The sequence below is a fragment of the Stegostoma tigrinum genome, unplaced genomic scaffold, assembly GCF_030684315.1.
Source record: "Stegostoma tigrinum isolate sSteTig4 unplaced genomic scaffold, sSteTig4.hap1 scaffold_231, whole genome shotgun sequence".
NCBI classification, from domain to species: domain Eukaryota; kingdom Metazoa; phylum Chordata; class Chondrichthyes; order Orectolobiformes; family Stegostomatidae; genus Stegostoma; species Stegostoma tigrinum.
The window spans coordinates 106,794-125,000 of record NW_026728165.1 but is presented as its reverse complement, the minus strand read 5'-3'; the positions used below and the strand labels follow the sequence as shown (position 1 = coordinate 125,000).

Below are 18,207 nucleotides of genomic sequence, written 5' to 3'. Positions count from 1 at the left end.
CAGGGAAAGAGTAGCTCCAATTAGAAACCGGGGTGTACACGGGGTGAGGGAGCAATCTGTGTTCAGAACTGAAGGGCATTGACACAGTAGACAAGTCCCTCCCGTCTGCTCTCCCTTCAAGGAGGAGCATTCACGTCTATAAAGCAGGAAGATGCAGTGTGAAATTGAAATTTTTGGCTGGTTTAGAAGTGAACAAATCCCCACGCCCAGATGAGTTGTTTCCAAGACTGCTGTGGGAGAAGAGAAAGAAAATCTCTTCAGAGATAGTAGCAACTGCAGATGCTGGAGAATCTGAGGTAACGAGGTGTAGAGCTGGATGAGCGCAGCAGGCCAAGCAGCGTCTCAGGAGCGTAAAAGCTGACGTTTCGGGCCGAGACCCTTCTCCTTCTGTGTGTTCATCCAGCTCCGCACTTTGTTATCTTGGATTCTCCAGCATCTGCAGCTCCCATTATCTCCGATACAAATGGACAGAGATGCCAGGGTTGGCTTGTCAGTAAGAAATGAGGTCGCGCTGAAGGAACCACAGCTCTTGTGCTTGTTTATTAATGACTTGGAGGAAAGAGGTGCATGTGCTGTGGCTAAATTTGTAGATGACTCAAAACTATTTAGAAAGACAAGGCATGACACAGGAACAGAGATTTACCAGGATGTTACTTGGATTGGAATGTATTAGCTATAAGAAGGGTTTGGTGGAAATGTTGTGTCATGATAAATGTAATGAGATCAACCATGATCTCACCGAATGGTGGAGGAAATTCAATGGGCCAAATGACTTATTTTGTGAGTCTTCTTGTTTGACAATGCATTCATAAAGGTGTTTTTTTTTCTCTCTTGGATAAGATGTGAAAATGAAATGTGTACCCTTCCTTTTCATCTGGGAATAAATAATTGTTCTGAACGATTTCCATTGACTAATAGCAATCTGACAAGCTTCGCAATGTAAAGAGATTTTTAGCTTCTTTTTAATTGTAAAGGTATTCTTTGGAATTAATTTGGCATATATTATTTGCATCTCAGGAAGTATGTTCATCACTGCATCTCAAAAAGTGCTCTGTTGTATGACAACAGCTTTTTAAAGATCACTTCAGTGGTTGTGATTTTCAGTTGCCGTAACACACGTTAAATTACACTGTTGGCCAATCTGTCCATGATTATTTTATTATGTTACGTTTCAAACAGACAAGGAAATATTGGTGATGCAATGAAGAGTTTGATTCTCAAATATAATTGTTGTTATAGTTTCCACTTGGAAGAAAGATTCACATCAAATTGACTGGTCAAGGAAATGGGACACTGACTGTGAGTACTTTGAATGTTCGAGTTATTCCTAAAATGAAAGTTATGACCTTGATGATTTCTCTTTCATGCAGATATGAAGAGACTCTTTTAAAATATCCTCTCGGTTAGTGGTTCAGGCATGAAAGTGCAATATGTACATTTATGTATATACATGTACATGCGTAATCTGAAAAGAAAATGACGAGAAATCACTTGTTGCAAGGTGAGAATGAGTTATCCAGATAGTAAGAACTGCCAATGTTGGTGTCTGAGATAACACATTGTGGAGCTGGAGGAACACAGCAGGGCAGGCAGCATCAGAGGCTCAAGAAAGTTGAGGTTTTGGGTCAGGACCCTTCCTGAGAAATGGAGGGTGGAAGGGAGCTCAGAAACAAACAGTGTGGAGGGGGAGGAGGTGCTGGGGAAGGTAGGTGGGATGGTGATAAGTGAGTACTATCCAGATTGGAACAGATTTTCCCCAGCGTGCATTGAATACGAATTCCACATCACTGTCAAAATCTTAGTGACTGTTAACATTGATGTTTTTAGTCTCTCTTGTTTCAGTAATTGCATGACAGTTTGAATGGTTCTTTGAGAGTGAGGAACCTATGGACTCTCACACACCAAGATGGAATTTAGTTCGAAGAGTGACTTCAAAATAGTTGCTTGCTTTTAAAATCTTGACCGTTTTGCTGCCCTGTTGAACGAATTTAGCTTCATACTGCTTCAATAGGAATTAGTGTTTAATAGGAACATATTTGTGAAACTTACAGTTCTGCAGGTTTTAGCATAAACTGGTGCAGCCTTTCGGTGCTTGCAAAAAGGCTCACCTCTCCGTTAATACCAAAGGAAAATTGGAGTTTGAAAGTAAGTTCACCCGGTGTCGGGGAATGAAATGTTAATGTTGACTCGAATATAATTTTTAAAAAAGTAATATATTTGTGAAACACTAAACTCCAATTAAAATTTGGATTTGCCAGTTTTACAGATGGTTGGATATTGGATTCATTTTAAATGAGGGTGAAGATCACTTTAAATCCAGCATAATTGTGAAGAAAAGAAATAGCATGTCAAATAAAATTAACTGCATGACTCTGCATAACCCTGTATATAGAATTTCATTCCGAACTATGAGACAGTTATGACCCCATACTACCTCAGTGCTCATGGCAAGAGTAAGACTCCTGTTTGACGTGCTGTGCACTGCATGGAATGGCGGCGACATCAGATTCATTGATGATTGAGAATCAAAAGAATATGACAATAAGATTTAAAATCAAAATCTCATTGAACACTTCAAGGAATGCCTTACAGGAAGAGGGGGAAAGCATGTATGACTAATAGAAGGTGGTGGCACAGATCAAATAGACCTGTGTGCTAAAACTTAACACAAATTTCACATTGAATGGAACAGTTTCAACAGGCTGGAGGAAGCAGACATGCCAGCTCAAACTTTTTGAATTTGTGCATTCTGTTCGTAAACATCAGCAAAATTGTGGGAAACATGTTTATTCTTTCTCTTTTATTGCACAGAACCACACGATGAGACTGTTTTGATGAGGAATTTAAAGATTATGTGTCCCATCCGTTTGACTCACAGTTTGGTACCATAGGTTGGTACGATCTTCGTTCGAGAAGGAAAAGGGATGTTCCAGATACAGAAAATCGTCAAACCATTTACTACAAAGTCCGTTTCTGATTAGTATTAATTAATGCAGTTAACATTTTTAGCTCGACATGATTGCACAATGGAGTCAACAAGAAAATTTGATCTGATATTCCACATAAATTTTAAGTGGATATTAAAGCAGCTCATTTCTTTTTCACGCTGTATGCTGCTTTTAAGAATGGTTGTCTTATTGTCGAAATGTTTAGCTTTGACTCCATGGCTTCTTCCATTAGCTCACATTGAAACACATGTTTCTTCAGCCAAAAATCCACGTTTACCCGGTGTAGCTTGACTAACCTTCCCCTGTGGTCGTTCCCCTGAAAAATAAGTATACCGTTTTGGGTACTGTTCCGGGGGACGACTGATCAGGGGTACGCAGTAGGGTGCAGGTCTCTGGCACAGAGTCTGTCCCTCTTGCACAGAAGGGAAGCGGGGATAGGAAGAGAGTGATAGTCATTGGGGACTCACTCATTAGTTAGAAGGACTGATAGAAGATTTGCTGGGAACGAAAGACACTGACGATTGGTGTGTTGCCTACCAGGTGCCAGGGTCCGTGATGTCTCGGATCATGTGTTTAGGGTCCTGAGGGGAGAGGTTGACCAGCCCCAAGTCGTGGTCCACGTAGGCACCAACGATGTAGGTAGAAAGAGTGATAGGGATGTCAGGCAGGATTTGAGGGAGCGAGGGTGGAAGCTGAGAGCGAGAACAAACAGCGTGGTCGTCACTGGTTTGTCACCCGTACCACATGGAGGCGAGGCAAAGAACATGGAGAGATTTCAGCTGAAGACGTGGCTGCAGGGATGGTGCAGGTGGGAGGGCTTCAGGTACATGGACAATTGGGGCTCGTTCTGGGGAAGGTGGTAACTGTACAAACGGGACGGTCTCCACTTGAACCAGAGGGGCACGAATATCCTGGGTGGGAAATTGGCTAGTCCCATTTGGGTGGATTTAAACGAGCTCAGAAGGGGGATGGGAAACTGAGGTGTAGTCCTAGTACACAGGAGGATGAGCGTAGGGAGGACATGGTCAGGACCTCACTGTCACAGAAGTGTGCTGGCAGACAGCAAGCTGGATTGAAGTGTGACGACTTTAATGCCGGGAGTATCCGGAATAATGTAGGTGAGCTTGCAGCTTGGATAGGTACCTGGGACTTCGATGTTGTGGCCATTCCGGAGGCATGGATAGAGCAGGGTCAGGAATGGATGTTGCAGGTTCTCGGGTTTAGATCTTTCATTAAGGTCTGGGAAGGTGGTAAAAGAGGGGGAGGTGTGGCCTTGTTGGTCAAGGACAGTATAATGGCGGATGAAAGAACCTTTGAGGACTCGTCTACTGCGGTGGTATGGGCTGAGGTTGCCAAGGAAGATTTGTCGACTGAGTCAGTGTGGGTGGAAGTTCGGAACAGCAAGGCAGCAGTCACCTCACTGGGGGTTTTCTACGGACCCCAAATAGCAGTTGGGAGATCGAAGAACTCATTGGCCGGCAGATTGTTGAAAAGTGCAAACGTAGCAGGGTTGTTGTTAGGGGTGACTTCAACTTTCCCAATATAGATTGAAACCTCCTTAGTGCAGATGGTTTGGATGGAGCCGTTTTTGTCAGGTGTGTTCAGGAGGGTTTCCTGACTCAGTATGTGGACAGGCCGACGAGGCGGGAGGCCTTTTGGATTTGGTGCTCGGCGATGAACCAGGACAGGTGTCAGATCTCGTGGTGGGAGAGCACTTTGGCAACAGTGACCACAACAGCCTCACATTTACCATAGCCGTGGAAAGGGAAAGGAGCAGTTACCAGGGGAAGATATTTCACTGGGGTAAAGGAAACTATGATGCTATCAGACAGGAGTTGGGAAGTACAGATTGGGAGCAATTGTTCCACAGAAAGGGCACAGCAGACATGTGGAGACTGTTCAAGGAGCAGTTGTTGCGAGTGATGTATAAATTTGTTCCTCTGAGACAGGTCAGAAGGGGTAAGATTAAGGAGCCTTGGATGACTGGTACAGAGGTGCTTCTTGTCAAAAAGAAAAAGGCAGCGGACGTAAGGTGGAGGAAGTGAGGGTCTAGCACAGCTTTAGAGTATTACAGGCTTGCTCGGAAGGAGCTCAAAAGATATTGCCTGTACAATTGTTACCTGTTACAACCTTTGCGTCCACGCTTGCTCATTCAATGGTGTCAAGATGCCAGCAGTGCATGTACCTTCTCCATCCCCTAATGCCGTCAGCTCACACAAGACATAGTCCTTACTTAAAATCTTCTGATCAACCAAAGTTCATTGTAATGGACATTTTAGTTATCTGTCATGAAACGAAAACTGATTCTGACTGGCATGACCTGCAGTGCAAATGAATATAATCTGTGAAACGAGATTCCTTATGGGCTTGCATCCACGACAGATAATTGCTTTTCAAAGACGTTGCATACATACATTTATTTCTCCTATCACCTTAGATTATTTTTTTGTTTATGCATGTTGTGTGGGTTTCCAGTCAGGCCCATAAACACAGGTTTATGCAGTCACTGTTATAACACGGTATTGAAGGAGAATTTGTGATCTTTGGAGTTTCATTCCAGTGTCTGAAGGAGTGCACCATCAAGCCACTTCAGATCTCTTCTGGTGACTATATTGTTGCAAGTTTTCAAGTGTTACCGGTCGTCACATAAAATATGGCCTTTTTGTTGTTGCACTATTCATCTTAACTACACCTTATCTAGTATTTAGGCTTGGAAACAATTTTAATTATTTTTGATTTACCAATTCAAAATCATTTATGATTGTTGTCATGATATCTACAATATGTTATTTTGATTGGACATAGAGGATTGGATCTGTCTTAATGGAAATAATGTATGCGCTTATAAAACTCCTTCTGGGCAAGGTAGTTGCTCAGTGGTTAGAGCTGCTCATGCACTGGGGAGCCAATTGAGATTCCAGTCTTGGGTAACGATCTGTGTGGAATTGACACGTCCTCCCCGCGTCTGCGAGGGGCTTCTGCCAAGTGCTGCAGCTTCCTCTCATTGTTCAAAGATGTGCAGGTCCTTATATGTGATTTGTGAAGCATTTCTTAAATGTTTCAATCCTGCCAGCATCCAGTGCCCTGGACAAAATAACTGGAGATGAATAAAAGATACTGAGCCTTTTGACACCATTTCCTGCTGGATTTTCATCAATCCTGCTTAATATCGGTGACAACTTCCATGACCTTTTTGATGCTATATCTGAATTGACAGTCTGGTTCCAAATATTTGTTGTGCAGTATTTCATGGTCTCTGTTACAGCATACCCATGAATGTCCACTTCAAAAGATACTTCCATATCATAGAATCCCTACGGTGTGGAAACAAGCCCCTTTTGACCCAAGAAGTCCACGGCCACCCTCCAAAGAGCATCTCACCCTGACCCATCCCTCGACCCTTTCCTCAGTAACCCTACATTTCCCATGACTAACACACCTAATCTACACATCCCTAAACACAATGGGCAAGTTTGGCATGGCCCATACACCTAGCCTGCACATCTTTGGACTGTGGGAGGAAACCAGAGCACCCAGCAGGAACCCATGCAGGCATGGGCAGAATGTACAAACTCCGCACAGAAGATCGCCCAACGGTGGGATCGAACCTGGGTCCCTGGCGCTGTGAGTCAGCAGTGCGAACCACTGAGCCACCGTGCTGCCCTTGGAGTTAGACAGAGCTTGCTTGTTCCTGGGTGGCCTCAAACTGCCAACCTCCACTTAGTGGCAAAAGTGCTGACCAACTGCACTCATCTTCACTGGTTTTTGCTTTGTATCATTGAATTCAATTCTTCAAACTCTATGATAAATATTTAAATTTCCATTGATATGTGAGCGTTGTTTTTAGTATGCAGTATTGGTTTATTATGTTTCATTGGTACATAATGAATATTGTATGTATATGCAAATGGGCAAGTTGGTAACGATGCAGCCCGCAGCCCTGGAGGATAATAACACTGTCCTCCAATCGCCCACGATGCCCTCTGCAAATTGGTAGAAAACAAAAATTTCTATAAAATTCATCTCCTCCCGTCAGTCGATCAAAATTAATTCAGGATTTTGTGCAGGCCGATAAGCGTAAGATTACGTGAGCCTAAACAAAACTACTGGCTCATATTAGTTCAGTAAAGTGAAAGGTCAACAATAGAGGTAGTAGGAACTGCAGATGCTGGAGAATCTGAGATGAGAAGGTGTAAAGCTGGATGAGCACAGCAGGCCAAGCAGTATCATCCGGCTCTACACCTTGTTATCTCAGATTCTCCAGCGCCAATTTTCTGAAGCAGGGTCTCGTCCCGAAACATCAGCTTTCTTGCTTCTCTGATGCTGCTTGACCTGCTGTGTTCATCCAGCTCTCCACCTTGGGCAACAATAGAGTATGTTTTAAGTCACCAGATATGTTACGTGGGTTTGTCTTCCTGAGGGTGGAGTTAGTGGAACCGAAAAAGATGTCTCCCTCACAGCGTTCGTGACAAAAGAATTGCATCGTTCCTTGGCGGCCTTTCAACAGAAGAATATTCAGAGATTTCCCGAGTGGTAAGAATGTAACTTCTTTTACTTCTCTTTATCTCACTTTTTCCAAGAATTGGAAAATAGATTTTAGAAATAACATCGAGCTGATGAAGTGTGAAAAGAAGAATAATTTCAAGCAGTGGTGGGAGTTGGTCAGTGAGGTGGGAGGAGTGGATTGGTGGGAGAGAAGGCGGACAGGTCATGGAGGCGGGGATGAGGGGAGGAAGTAGTCTTGGGATGAGGCTGGCGGGTGGGGAGATTTTGAGGGTGGCAAAGTCCACATTGAGGCTATTGAGTTGGAGCTCCCGAGGCGGAATATGAGGTGCTGCTCCTCCAGTTTCTGGGTGGTGTGGTTGTGACACTGGAAGAGGCCCAGGATGGACACGTCGTCCAGGGAGTGAGAGGGGGAGTTGAAGTGATGCAATGATTTGGATATGAAAATAGAAGGTGTGGTTAGTAAGTATCCCAATGATTGAAGGTGTAGTAGCCAGCCAAGAAGGTCACCTCAGAATGCAATGGGACATTGACAAGGGCCAATGAACTGAGGAGTGGCAGATGGAGTTGAGGTTAGACAAATGTGAGGTGCTACATTTTGGAAAGGCAAATCAGGGCAGCACGTTTCCACTGAAGGTTGTGGGGAGTGTTGCTGAATAAAGAGACGCTGGAGTGCAGTTTCGTAGTTCCATCAAAGTACAGCCACCGGTAGAAAGGATATGAAGGAGACATTTGGTGTGCTCGCCTTTATCGGTCAGTGCATTGAGGATAGGAGTTGGGAGATCACTTAGCAGCCATATAGGACATTGATTCGGCTGCTTTTGGAATACTGCAATCGATTTTGGTCTCCTTGCGAGAGGAAGGATGTCGGCGCAACATTGAGGGCCGAAGGGGCCTGTTCTGCGCTGTATTGTTGTATGTTGTAAACTTGAAAGGGTTCGGAGAAGATCTACAAGGATGTTACGAGCATCGGAGGTTGGAGGTAGACCGTGGGCTTGAACAGGCAGCTATTTCTTGGAACTTTGGAGTTCAGGGCTGACCATATAGAAGTTTATACAATTACGAGGGACGTGGATAGAGCGAACAGCCAAGATCTTTTCCCCGGGTTGCTGGAATCCATAACTGGAGGGAATAGGTTAAAAATGAGAGAGGGAAGATTTAAAATGGACCGTATTTTTTTCATAGTGGTGCATGTATGGAATGAGCTGCCAGAGGAAGTGGTGGAGGCTTGTACGTTTAAAAGGCATGTGGATGGGTATATGAATAAGACGGGTTGAGAGGAATATGGGCCAAATGCTGGCAAATGGGACTAAATTAATTTAGGATATCTGGTCAACATAGACAAATTGGGCCAAAGGATCAGTTTCCCGACTGTACATCTCTCTGACTCTAAGTGTCTTTTTTCTGGAACTTGTGGCCCATAATTAGAAAAACGTGAAACAGGATTTGGGAATGTGACAATTCTAATTGGATCTGTTTGATGAAATTAACTCTGTAGATAATGGTGGTTGAATTATGATTTGTCAAATTTGAGTTTATTGCAGCATCTTACAGAATAGAGGAAACACATGTAATCAAAATTGAAAATCAAAACTTGGTAAAATTTTGCATTGGAAATACATGACCAGCCATTGGAGGAGATTCATGACCAATGCATTCAAGTGAGAACAACAAATGCGATTCAGTGACTCAGTGAAACGGGATGCAGTGACTCAGTGAAATGGGATGCCGTGACTGAGAGAAAAGGGATGCAGTGACTGAGGGTAATAGGATGCTGTGACTTATGGAAATGGGATGCAGTGACTGAGGGTAATGAGATGCAGTGACTGACGAAAGGAGATGCAGTTACGGTGGGAAATGGGATGCAGTGACTGAGGACAATGGAACGCAGTGATTGAGGGAAATGGGACGCTCTCAGTGAGTGTAATGTGAAGCATTGAATGAGTGAAATGAGATGCAGTGACTGTGTGAACTGGGATGCAGTGACTGAGATAAATGGGTTGAGGTGACTGATTGGAATGGGATGCAGTGACTGATGGAAATGGGATGCAGTGACTGATGGAAATGGGATGCAGTGACTGATGGAAATGGGATGCAGTGACTGATGGAAATAGGATGCAGTGACTGCGGGACATGGGTTGCAGTGACTGCGTGAAATGGGATGCAGTGACTGATGGAAATCGGATGCAGTGTCAGATGGAAATGGGATGCAGTGACTGAGATAAATGGGATGCAGTGACTGATGGAAATGGGATGCAGTGACTGATGGAAATGGGATGCAGTGACTGATGGAAATGGGATGCAGTGACTGATGGAAATAGGGTGCAGTGACTGATGGAAATAGGGTGCAGTGACTGATGGAAATAGGGTGCAGTGACTGATGGAAATAGTGTGCTGTGACTGACGGAAATAGTGTGCTGTGACTGACGGAAATGGGATGCAGTGACTGAGGGTAATGGGTTGCAGTGGCTGAGTGAAATGGAAGGCCGTGTCTCTGTGAATTGGGATGCGCTGAGTGTGGGGAATGGGCTGCAGTGACTGAGTGAAATGGGCTGCAGTGACCGAGTGAAATGGGATGCGGTGACTGATGGAAATGGGATGCGGTGACTGATGGAAATGGGATGCGGTGACTGGTGGAAATGGGATGCAGTGACTGAGGGAATGGGGATGCAGTGACTGAGGGTAATGGGATGCAGTGACTGAGGGTAATGGGATGCAGTGACTGAGGGTAATGGGATGCAGTGACTGAGGGTAATGGGATGCAGTGACTGTGGGTAATGGGATGCAGTGACTGATGGAAATGGGATGCAGTGAATTATGGGAATGGGATGCAGTGACTGACGAAAGGAGATGCAGTGACGGTGGGAAATGGGACGCAGTGACTGAGGACAATGGAACGCAGTGATTGAGGGAAATGGGACGCTCTCAGTGAGTGTAATGTGAAGCATTGAATGAGTGAAATGAGATGCAGTGACTGTGTGAACTGGGATGCAGTGACTGAGTGAAATGGGATGCAGTGCCCGAGTGAAATGGGATGCAGTGGCCGAGTGAAATGGGTTGCAGTGGCCGAGTGAAATGGGCTGCAGTGGCCGAGTGAAATGGGCTGCAGTGGCCGAGTGAAATGGGCTGCAGTGGCCGAGTTGAAATGGGCTGCAGTGGCCGAGTGAAATGGGCTGCAGTGGCCGAGTGAAATGGGCTGCAGTGCCTGAGTGAAATGGGCTGCAGTGGCCGAGTGAAATCGGCTGCAGTGGCCGAGTGAAATGGGCTGCAGTGGCCGAGTTGAAATGGGCTGCAGTGGCCGAGTGAAATGGGCTGCTGTGGCCGAGTGAAATGGGCTGCAGTGGCCGAGTGAAATGGGCTGCAGTGGCCGAGTTGAAATGGGCTGCAGTGGCCGAGTGAAATGGGCTGCAGTGGCCGAGTGAAATGGGCTGCAGTGGCCGAGTGAAATGGGCTGCAGTGGCCAAGTGAAATCGGCTGCAGTGGCCGAGTGAAATCGGCTGCAGTGGCCGAGTGAAATGGGCTGCAGTGGCCGAGTGAAATGGGTTGAGGTGACTGATGGAAATGGGATGCAGTGACTGTGATAAATGGGATGCAGTGACTGATGGAAATGGGATGCACTGTCTCAGTTGAGTAGGATTCACTGTATCCGTTAAAGGGGATGCAGTCCCTGAGTGAAATGGGATGCAGTGACTGATGGAAATGGGATGCAGTGACTGAGGCAAAGCAGATGCAGTGCCTGTGGAAACGGGATGCTGTGCCAGAGTGAAATGGGATGCAGTGACTGAGGGAAATGGGATGCAGTGACTGAGGGAAATGGGATGTAGTGACTGAGGGAAATGGGATGCAGTGACTGAGGGAAATGGGATGCAGTCACTGTGGGAAATGGGATGTAGGGACTGAGTGAATTGGGATTCAGTGATTGATTGAAATGGAATGCAGTGTCTGTCAGAAATGGGATACTGTGACTAAGGGAAATGGGATGCCGTTAGTGCGGGAAATTGGATGTCGTAACTGAGGGTAATGGGATGCAGTGGCTGAGTGAAATGGGATGCAGTGGCTGTGTGAAATGGGATGCAGTGGCTGTGTGAAATGGGATGCAGTGGCTGCGTGAAATGGGATGCAGTGGCTGCGTGAAATGGGATGCAGTGGCTGCGTGAAATGGGATGCTGTGGCTGCGTGAAATGGGATGCTGTGGCTGCGTGAAATGGGATGCAGTGCCTGAGTGAAATGGGATGCAGTGCCTGAGTGAAATGGGATGCAGTGGCTGAGTGAAATGGGATGCAGTGGCTGAGTGAAATGGGATGCAGTGGCTGCGTGAAATGGGATGCAGTGCCTGAGTGAAATGTGACGCATTGACTGAGGGAAAGGTGATTCAGTGACTGTGGGAAATGGCATGCTGTGACTGAGGAAAGGAGAGGCAGTGACTGTGGGAAATGGAACGCAGTGACGGAGGGAAATGGGACACAGTGACTGAGTGAAACGGGATGCCGTGGCTGAGTGAAATGGGATGCAGTGCTTGAGGGAAATGGGATGCAGTGACTGAATAGAATGTGACGCAGGGACTGAGAGAAATGGGATACTGTTATTGAGGGGAATGAGATGCAGTTACTGAGGGAAATGGAATTCAGTCACTGCGCGAAATGGGATGCCGTGACTGAGATAAATGGGATGCAGTGACTGATGGAAATGGGATGCAGTGACTGAGGGAAAGGAAATGCAGTGCCTGTGGAAACGGGATGCTGTGACTGAGGGTAATGGGTATGCAGTGACTGTGGGAAATGGGATGCAGTGACTGAGTGATATGGTATGCATGGCTGAATGGAGTGGGATGCAGGGACTGAGCGAAATGGGATACTGTTACTCATGGTAATGCGTTGCAGTGACTGAGGGAATGGTGATTCAGTGACTGTGGGAAGTGGCAAGCTGTGACTGAGGAAAGGTGATGCAGTGACTGTGGGAAATGGGACGCAGTGACGGAGGGAAATGGGATGCAGTGGCTGAGTGAAATGGAATTCAGTCACTGCGTGAAATGGGATGCAGTGACTGAGGGAAAGGAAGTGCAGTGCCTGTGGAAACGGGATGCTGCGACTGAGGGTAATGGGGATGCAGTGACTGTGGGAAATGGGATGCAGTGACTGTGGGAAATGGGATAGTGTTTCTGAGGGTAATGGGGTGCAGTGACTGAGTGAAATGGGGTGCAGTGACTGAGTGAAATGGGGTGCAGTGACTGAGTGAAATGGGGTGCAGTGACTGAGGGAAATGGGATGCCGTTAGTGTGGGAAATTGGATGTAGTAACTGAGGGTAATGGGACGCAGTGGCTGAGTGAAATGGGACGCAGTGACTGATGGAAATGGGATGCAGTGACTGAGGGAAAGGAAATGCAGTGCCTGTGGGAACGGGATGCTGTGACTGAGGGTAATGGGTATGCAGTGACTGAGGGTAATGGGTATGCAGTGACTGTGGGAAATGAGATGCAGTGACTGAGTGAAATGGGATGCAGGGACTGAGCGAAATGGGATACTGTTACTCAGGGTAATGCGTTGCAGTGACTGAGTGAAATGGGGTGCAGTGACTGAGTGAAATGGGATGCTGTCACTCAGTGGAATGGGATGAACTGTCTGAGGGAAAGGTGATTCAGTGACTGTGGGAAATGGCAAGGTGTGACTGTGGGAAATGGGACGCAGTGACGGAGGGAAATAGGACCCAGTGACTGAGTGAAATGGGATGCAGTGGCTGAGTGAAGTGGGATGCTGTGGCTGCGTGAAATGGGATGCCGTGGCTGAGTGAAATGGGATGCAGTGCCTGAGTGACATGGGATGCAGTGCCTGAGTGACATGGGACGCAGTGCCTGAGTGACATGGGACGCAGTGCCTGAGTGAAATGGGACGCAGTGGCTGAGTGAAATGGGACGCAGTGGCTGAGTGAAATGGGACGCAGTGGCTGAGTGAAATGGGACGCAGTGGCTGAGTGAAATTGGAAGCAGTGGATGAGTGAAATGGGATGCAGTGACTGGGTGAAACGGGATGCAGTGTCTGAGGGAAACGGGATGCAGTGACTGATGGAAACGGGATGCAGTGACTGATGGAAACGGGATGCAGTGGCTGAGTGGAATGGGATGCAGTGACTCAGTGGAATGGGATGCAGTGACTGAGTGAAACTGGGTGCAGTGGCTGAGTGAAATGGGAAGCAGTGGCTGAGTGAAATGGGAAGCAGTGGCTGAGTGAAATGGGAAGCAGTGGCTGAGTGAAATGGGAAGCAGTGGATGAGTGAAATGGGATGCAGTGACTGGGTGAAATGGGATGCAGTGACTGAGTGAAATGGGATGCTGTGCCTCAGTGGAATGGGTTGCAGTGACTGAGGGAAAGGTGATTCAGTGACTGTGGGAAATGGGATGCAGGGTCTGAGGGAAAGGAGGTGCAGTGACTGAGGGAAATGGGTTGCAGTGTCTGATGGAAATGGGATGCAGTGACTCGGTGAAAGGAGATGCAGTGACTGTGGAAACGGGATGCCGAGACTGATCTGGGTTGCAGTCACTGAGTAAACTGGGATGCAGTGGCTGAGTGAAATGGGATGCAGTGACTGAGTGAAATGGGATGCAGTGACTGAGTGAAATGGGATGCAGTGACTGAGGGAAAGGAAATGCAGTGCCTGTGGGAAATGGGATGCAGTGGCTGAATGGAATGGGATGCAGGGACTGCGCGAAATGGGATACTGTTACTCAGGGTAATGCGTTGCAGTGACTGAGTGAAATGGGGTGCAGTGACTGAGTGAAATGGGATGCTGTCACTCAGTGGAATGGGATGCAGTGACTGAGGGAAAGGTGATTCAGTGACTGTGGGAAGTGGCAAGGTGTGACTGAGGAAAGGTGATGCAGTGACTGTGGGAAATGGGACGCAGTGACGGAGGGAAATAGGACCCAGCGACTGAGTGAAATGGGATGCAGTGGCTGCGTGAAATGGGATGCAGTGGCTGCGTGAAATGGGATGCCGTGGCTGCGTGAAATGGGATGCCATGGCTGAGTGAAATGGGATGCAGTGCCTGAGCGAAATGGGATGCAGTGCCTGAGCGAAATGGGATGCAGTGCCTGAGCGAAATGGGATGCAGTGACTGATGGAAATGGGATGCAGTCACTGTGGGAAATGGGATGCAGTGACTGAGTGAAATGGGATGCCGTGTCTGAGGGAAACGGGATGCAGTGTCTGAGGGAAATGGGATACAGTGTCTGAGGGAAATGGGATGCAGTGACTGATGGAAATGGGATGCAGTGGCTGAGTGAAATGGGATGCAGTGGCTGAGTGAAATGGGATGCCGTGACTTTGGGAAATGGGATGCAGTGAGTGTGGGAAACGAGATGCAGTGACTGCGTGAAATGGGATGCAGTGACTGCGTGAAATGGGATGCAGTGACTGTGGGAAATGGGATGTACTGACTGTGGGAAATGGGATGCAGTGAGTGTGGGAAACGACATGAAGTGACTGTGTGAAATGTGATGCTGTGACTGCGTGAAATGGGATGCAGTGACTCTGGGATATGGGATGCAGTGACTGAGTGAAATGGGATGCCGTGACTGTGGGAAATGGGATGCAGTGACTGAGTGAAATGAGCTGCAATGACTGTGTGAAGTGTGATGCAGTGTCTGAAAGAAATGGGATGCAGAGACGGAGTGAAATGGGATGCAGTAACTGAGGGAAATGGGAAGCAGTGACTGAGGTAAAAGGGATGCAGTGACTGAGTGAAATTCACTGCAGTGACTCCGTGAAATGGGATGCAGTGAGTGAGGGAAATGCGATGCAGTGACAGATTGGAATGCGCTGCATTGTCTGTTAAATGGGCTGCAGGGACTGTGGGAAATGGGATGCACTGACTGAGGGGAATGGGATGCAGTGACTGAGTGAATTGGGATGCAGTAACTGAGTGAACTGGGATGCAGTGACTGAGTGAACTGGGATGCAGTGACTGAGTGAACGGGGATGCAGTGACTGAGTGACCTGGGATGCAGTGACTGTTAAATGGGCTGCAAGGACTGTGGGAAATGGGATGCAGCGACTGAGTGAACTGGGATGCAGTGACTGAGTGAACTGGGATGCAGTGACTGAGGGGAATGGGATGCAGTGACTGAGTGAACTGGGATGCAGTGACTGAGTGAACTGGGACGCAGTGACTGAGTGAACGGGGATGCAGTGACTGTTAAATTGGCTGCAGGGACTGTGGGAAATGGGATGTACTGGCTGAGGGGAATGGGATGCAGTGACTGAGGGTAATGGGATGCAGTGACTGAGGGTAATGGGATGCAGTGACTGAGTGAACTGGAATGCAGTGACTGAACTGGGATGCAGTGACTGACGGGAATGGGATGCAGTGACTGACGGAAATGGGATGCAGTGACTGAGGGTAATGGGATGCAGTGACTGAGGGTAATGGGATGCAGTGACTGAGCGGAATGGGATGCAGAGACTGAGTGAACTGGGATGCAGTGACTGACGGGAATGGGATGCAGTGACTGACGGGAAAGGGATGCAGTGACTAAATGAAATGGGATGCAGTCACTGTCGGAAATGGCATGCTGTGACTGAGGTTAATGGGATGCAGTGACTGAGGGGAATGTGATGCAGTGACTGAGGGAAATGGGATGCAGTGTCTGATGGAAATGGGATGCAGTGACTGAGTGAAATGGAATGCAGTGACTGAGTGAAATGGAATGCAGTGACTGAGTGAAATGGGATGCAGTGACTGAGTGAAATGGAATGCAGTGACTGAGTGAAATGGGATGCAGTGACTGAGTGAAATGGGATGCAGTGACTGAGTGAAATGGGATGCAGTTACTGAGGGAAATGGGATGCAGTTACTGAGGGAAATAGGATGCAGTGACTTTTGGAAATGGGATGCAGTGAGTGATGGCAATGGGATGCAGTGACTGAGTGAAATGTGATGCGTCGACTGATGGAAAGGAGATGTCGTCACTGTGGGAAGTGGCATGCAGTGACTGAGTGAAATGGGAAGCTGTGAATGAGTGAAATGGGAAGCTGTGAATGAGTGAAATGGGCTGCAGTGACTGAGGGAAAGGAGGTGCAGTGACTGATGGAAAGGGGATGCAGTGACTGATGGAAAGGGGATGCAGTGACTTATGGAAATGGGATGCAGTGACTGAGTGAAATGGGATGCAGTGACTGAGTGAAATGGGATGCAGTGACTGAGTCAAATGGGATGCAATGACTGTGGGAAATGGGAAGTAGTGACTGAGAGAAATGGGATGCTGTGACTGAGGGCATTGGGATGCCGTGACTGAGTGAAATGGGATGCAGTGACAGATGGAAATTGAATGCAGTGAGAGAGTGAAATTGGATGCAATGACTGTTGGAAATGGGATGTAGTGACTGAGAGAAATGGGATGCAGTGACTGATGGAAATTGAATGCAGTGACTGCGCGAATTGGGATGCAGTGACTGCGCGAATTGGGATGCAGTGACTGCGTGAAATGGGATGCAGTGACTGTGTGAAATGGGATGCAGTGACTGTGGGAAATGGGATGCAGTGACTGTGGGAAATAGGATGCAGTGACTGTGGGAAATAGGATGCAGTGACTGTGTGAAATGGAATGCAGTGACTGATGGAAATGGGATGCAGTGACTGATGGAAATGGGATGCAGTGACTGATGGAAATGGGATGCAGTGACTGAGTGAAATGGGATGCAGTGACTGAGTGAAATGGGATGCAGTTACTGAGGGAAATGGGATGCAGTGACTTTTGGAAATGGGTTGCAGTGAGTGATGGCAATGGGATGCAGTGACTGAATGAAATGGGATGCACTGACTGAATGAAATGTGATGCGTCGCCTGATGGAAAGGAGATGCCGTCACTGTGGGAAGTGGCATGCAGTGACTGAGTGAAATGGGAAGCTGTGAATGAGTGAAATGGGCTGCAGTGACTGAGGGAAAGGAGGTGCAGTGACTGATTTGATAGGGGATGCAGTGACTGATGGAACGGGGATGCAGTGACTGATGGAAAGGGGATGCAGTGACTTATGGAAATGGGATGCAGTGACTGAGTGAAATGGGATGCCGTGACTGAGTGAAATGGGATGCAGTGACAGATGGAAATTGAATGCAGTGAGAGAGTGAAATTGGATGCAATGACTGTGGGAAATGGGATGTAGTGACTGACAGAAATGGGATGCTGTGACTGAGTGAAATGGGATGCCGTGACTGTGTGGAATTGGGTGTGGTGATTGATGGAAACACATTCACTGTCTCAGTTGAATAGGATTCACTGTCTCCCTTAAATGGAATGCAGTGACTGAGTGAAATGGGATGCAGTGACTGAGGGAAATGGGATGCCGTGACTGAGGGAAATGGGATGCCGTGACTGAGGGAAATGGGATGCCGTGACTGAGGGTATTGGGATGCCGTGACTTAGGGTATTGGGATGCCGTGACTGAGTGAAATGGGATGCAGTGACAGATGGAAATTGAATGCAGTGAGAGAGTGAAATTGGATGCAATGACTGTTGGAAATGGGATGTAGTGACTGAGAGAAATGGGATGCAGTGACTGATGGAAATTGAATGCAGTGACTGCGCGAATTGGGATGCAGTGACTGCGCGAATTGGGATGCAGTGACTGTGTGAAATGGGATGCAGTGACTGTGTGAAATGGGATGCAGTGACTGTGTGAAATGGGATGCCGTGACTGAGGGAAATGGGATGCCGTGACTGAGGGAAATGGGTTGCCGTGACTGAGGGCATTGGGATGCCGTGAC

At 47.3% G+C, this 18,207-nt stretch overlaps 1 long non-coding RNA gene across 2 annotated transcripts in view; it reads left to right on the top strand.

Annotated features, from left to right (window-relative positions):
* Positions 1–18,207, top strand: part of LOC132207957 (uncharacterized) — a 144,359-nt gene that overhangs the window by 26,825 nt on the left and 99,327 nt on the right. Inside the window, exons 2-3 of one of the 2 annotated variants that reach the window (XR_009444041.1) lie at positions 1,240–1,299; positions 7,369–7,481. This is a non-coding gene — a long non-coding RNA (uncharacterized LOC132207957). Of the gene's footprint in view, positions 1–1,239; positions 1,300–2,811; positions 3,066–7,368; positions 7,482–18,207 lie in introns of those variants that run through there. The other variant, XR_009444040.1, reaches the window with a different exon arrangement.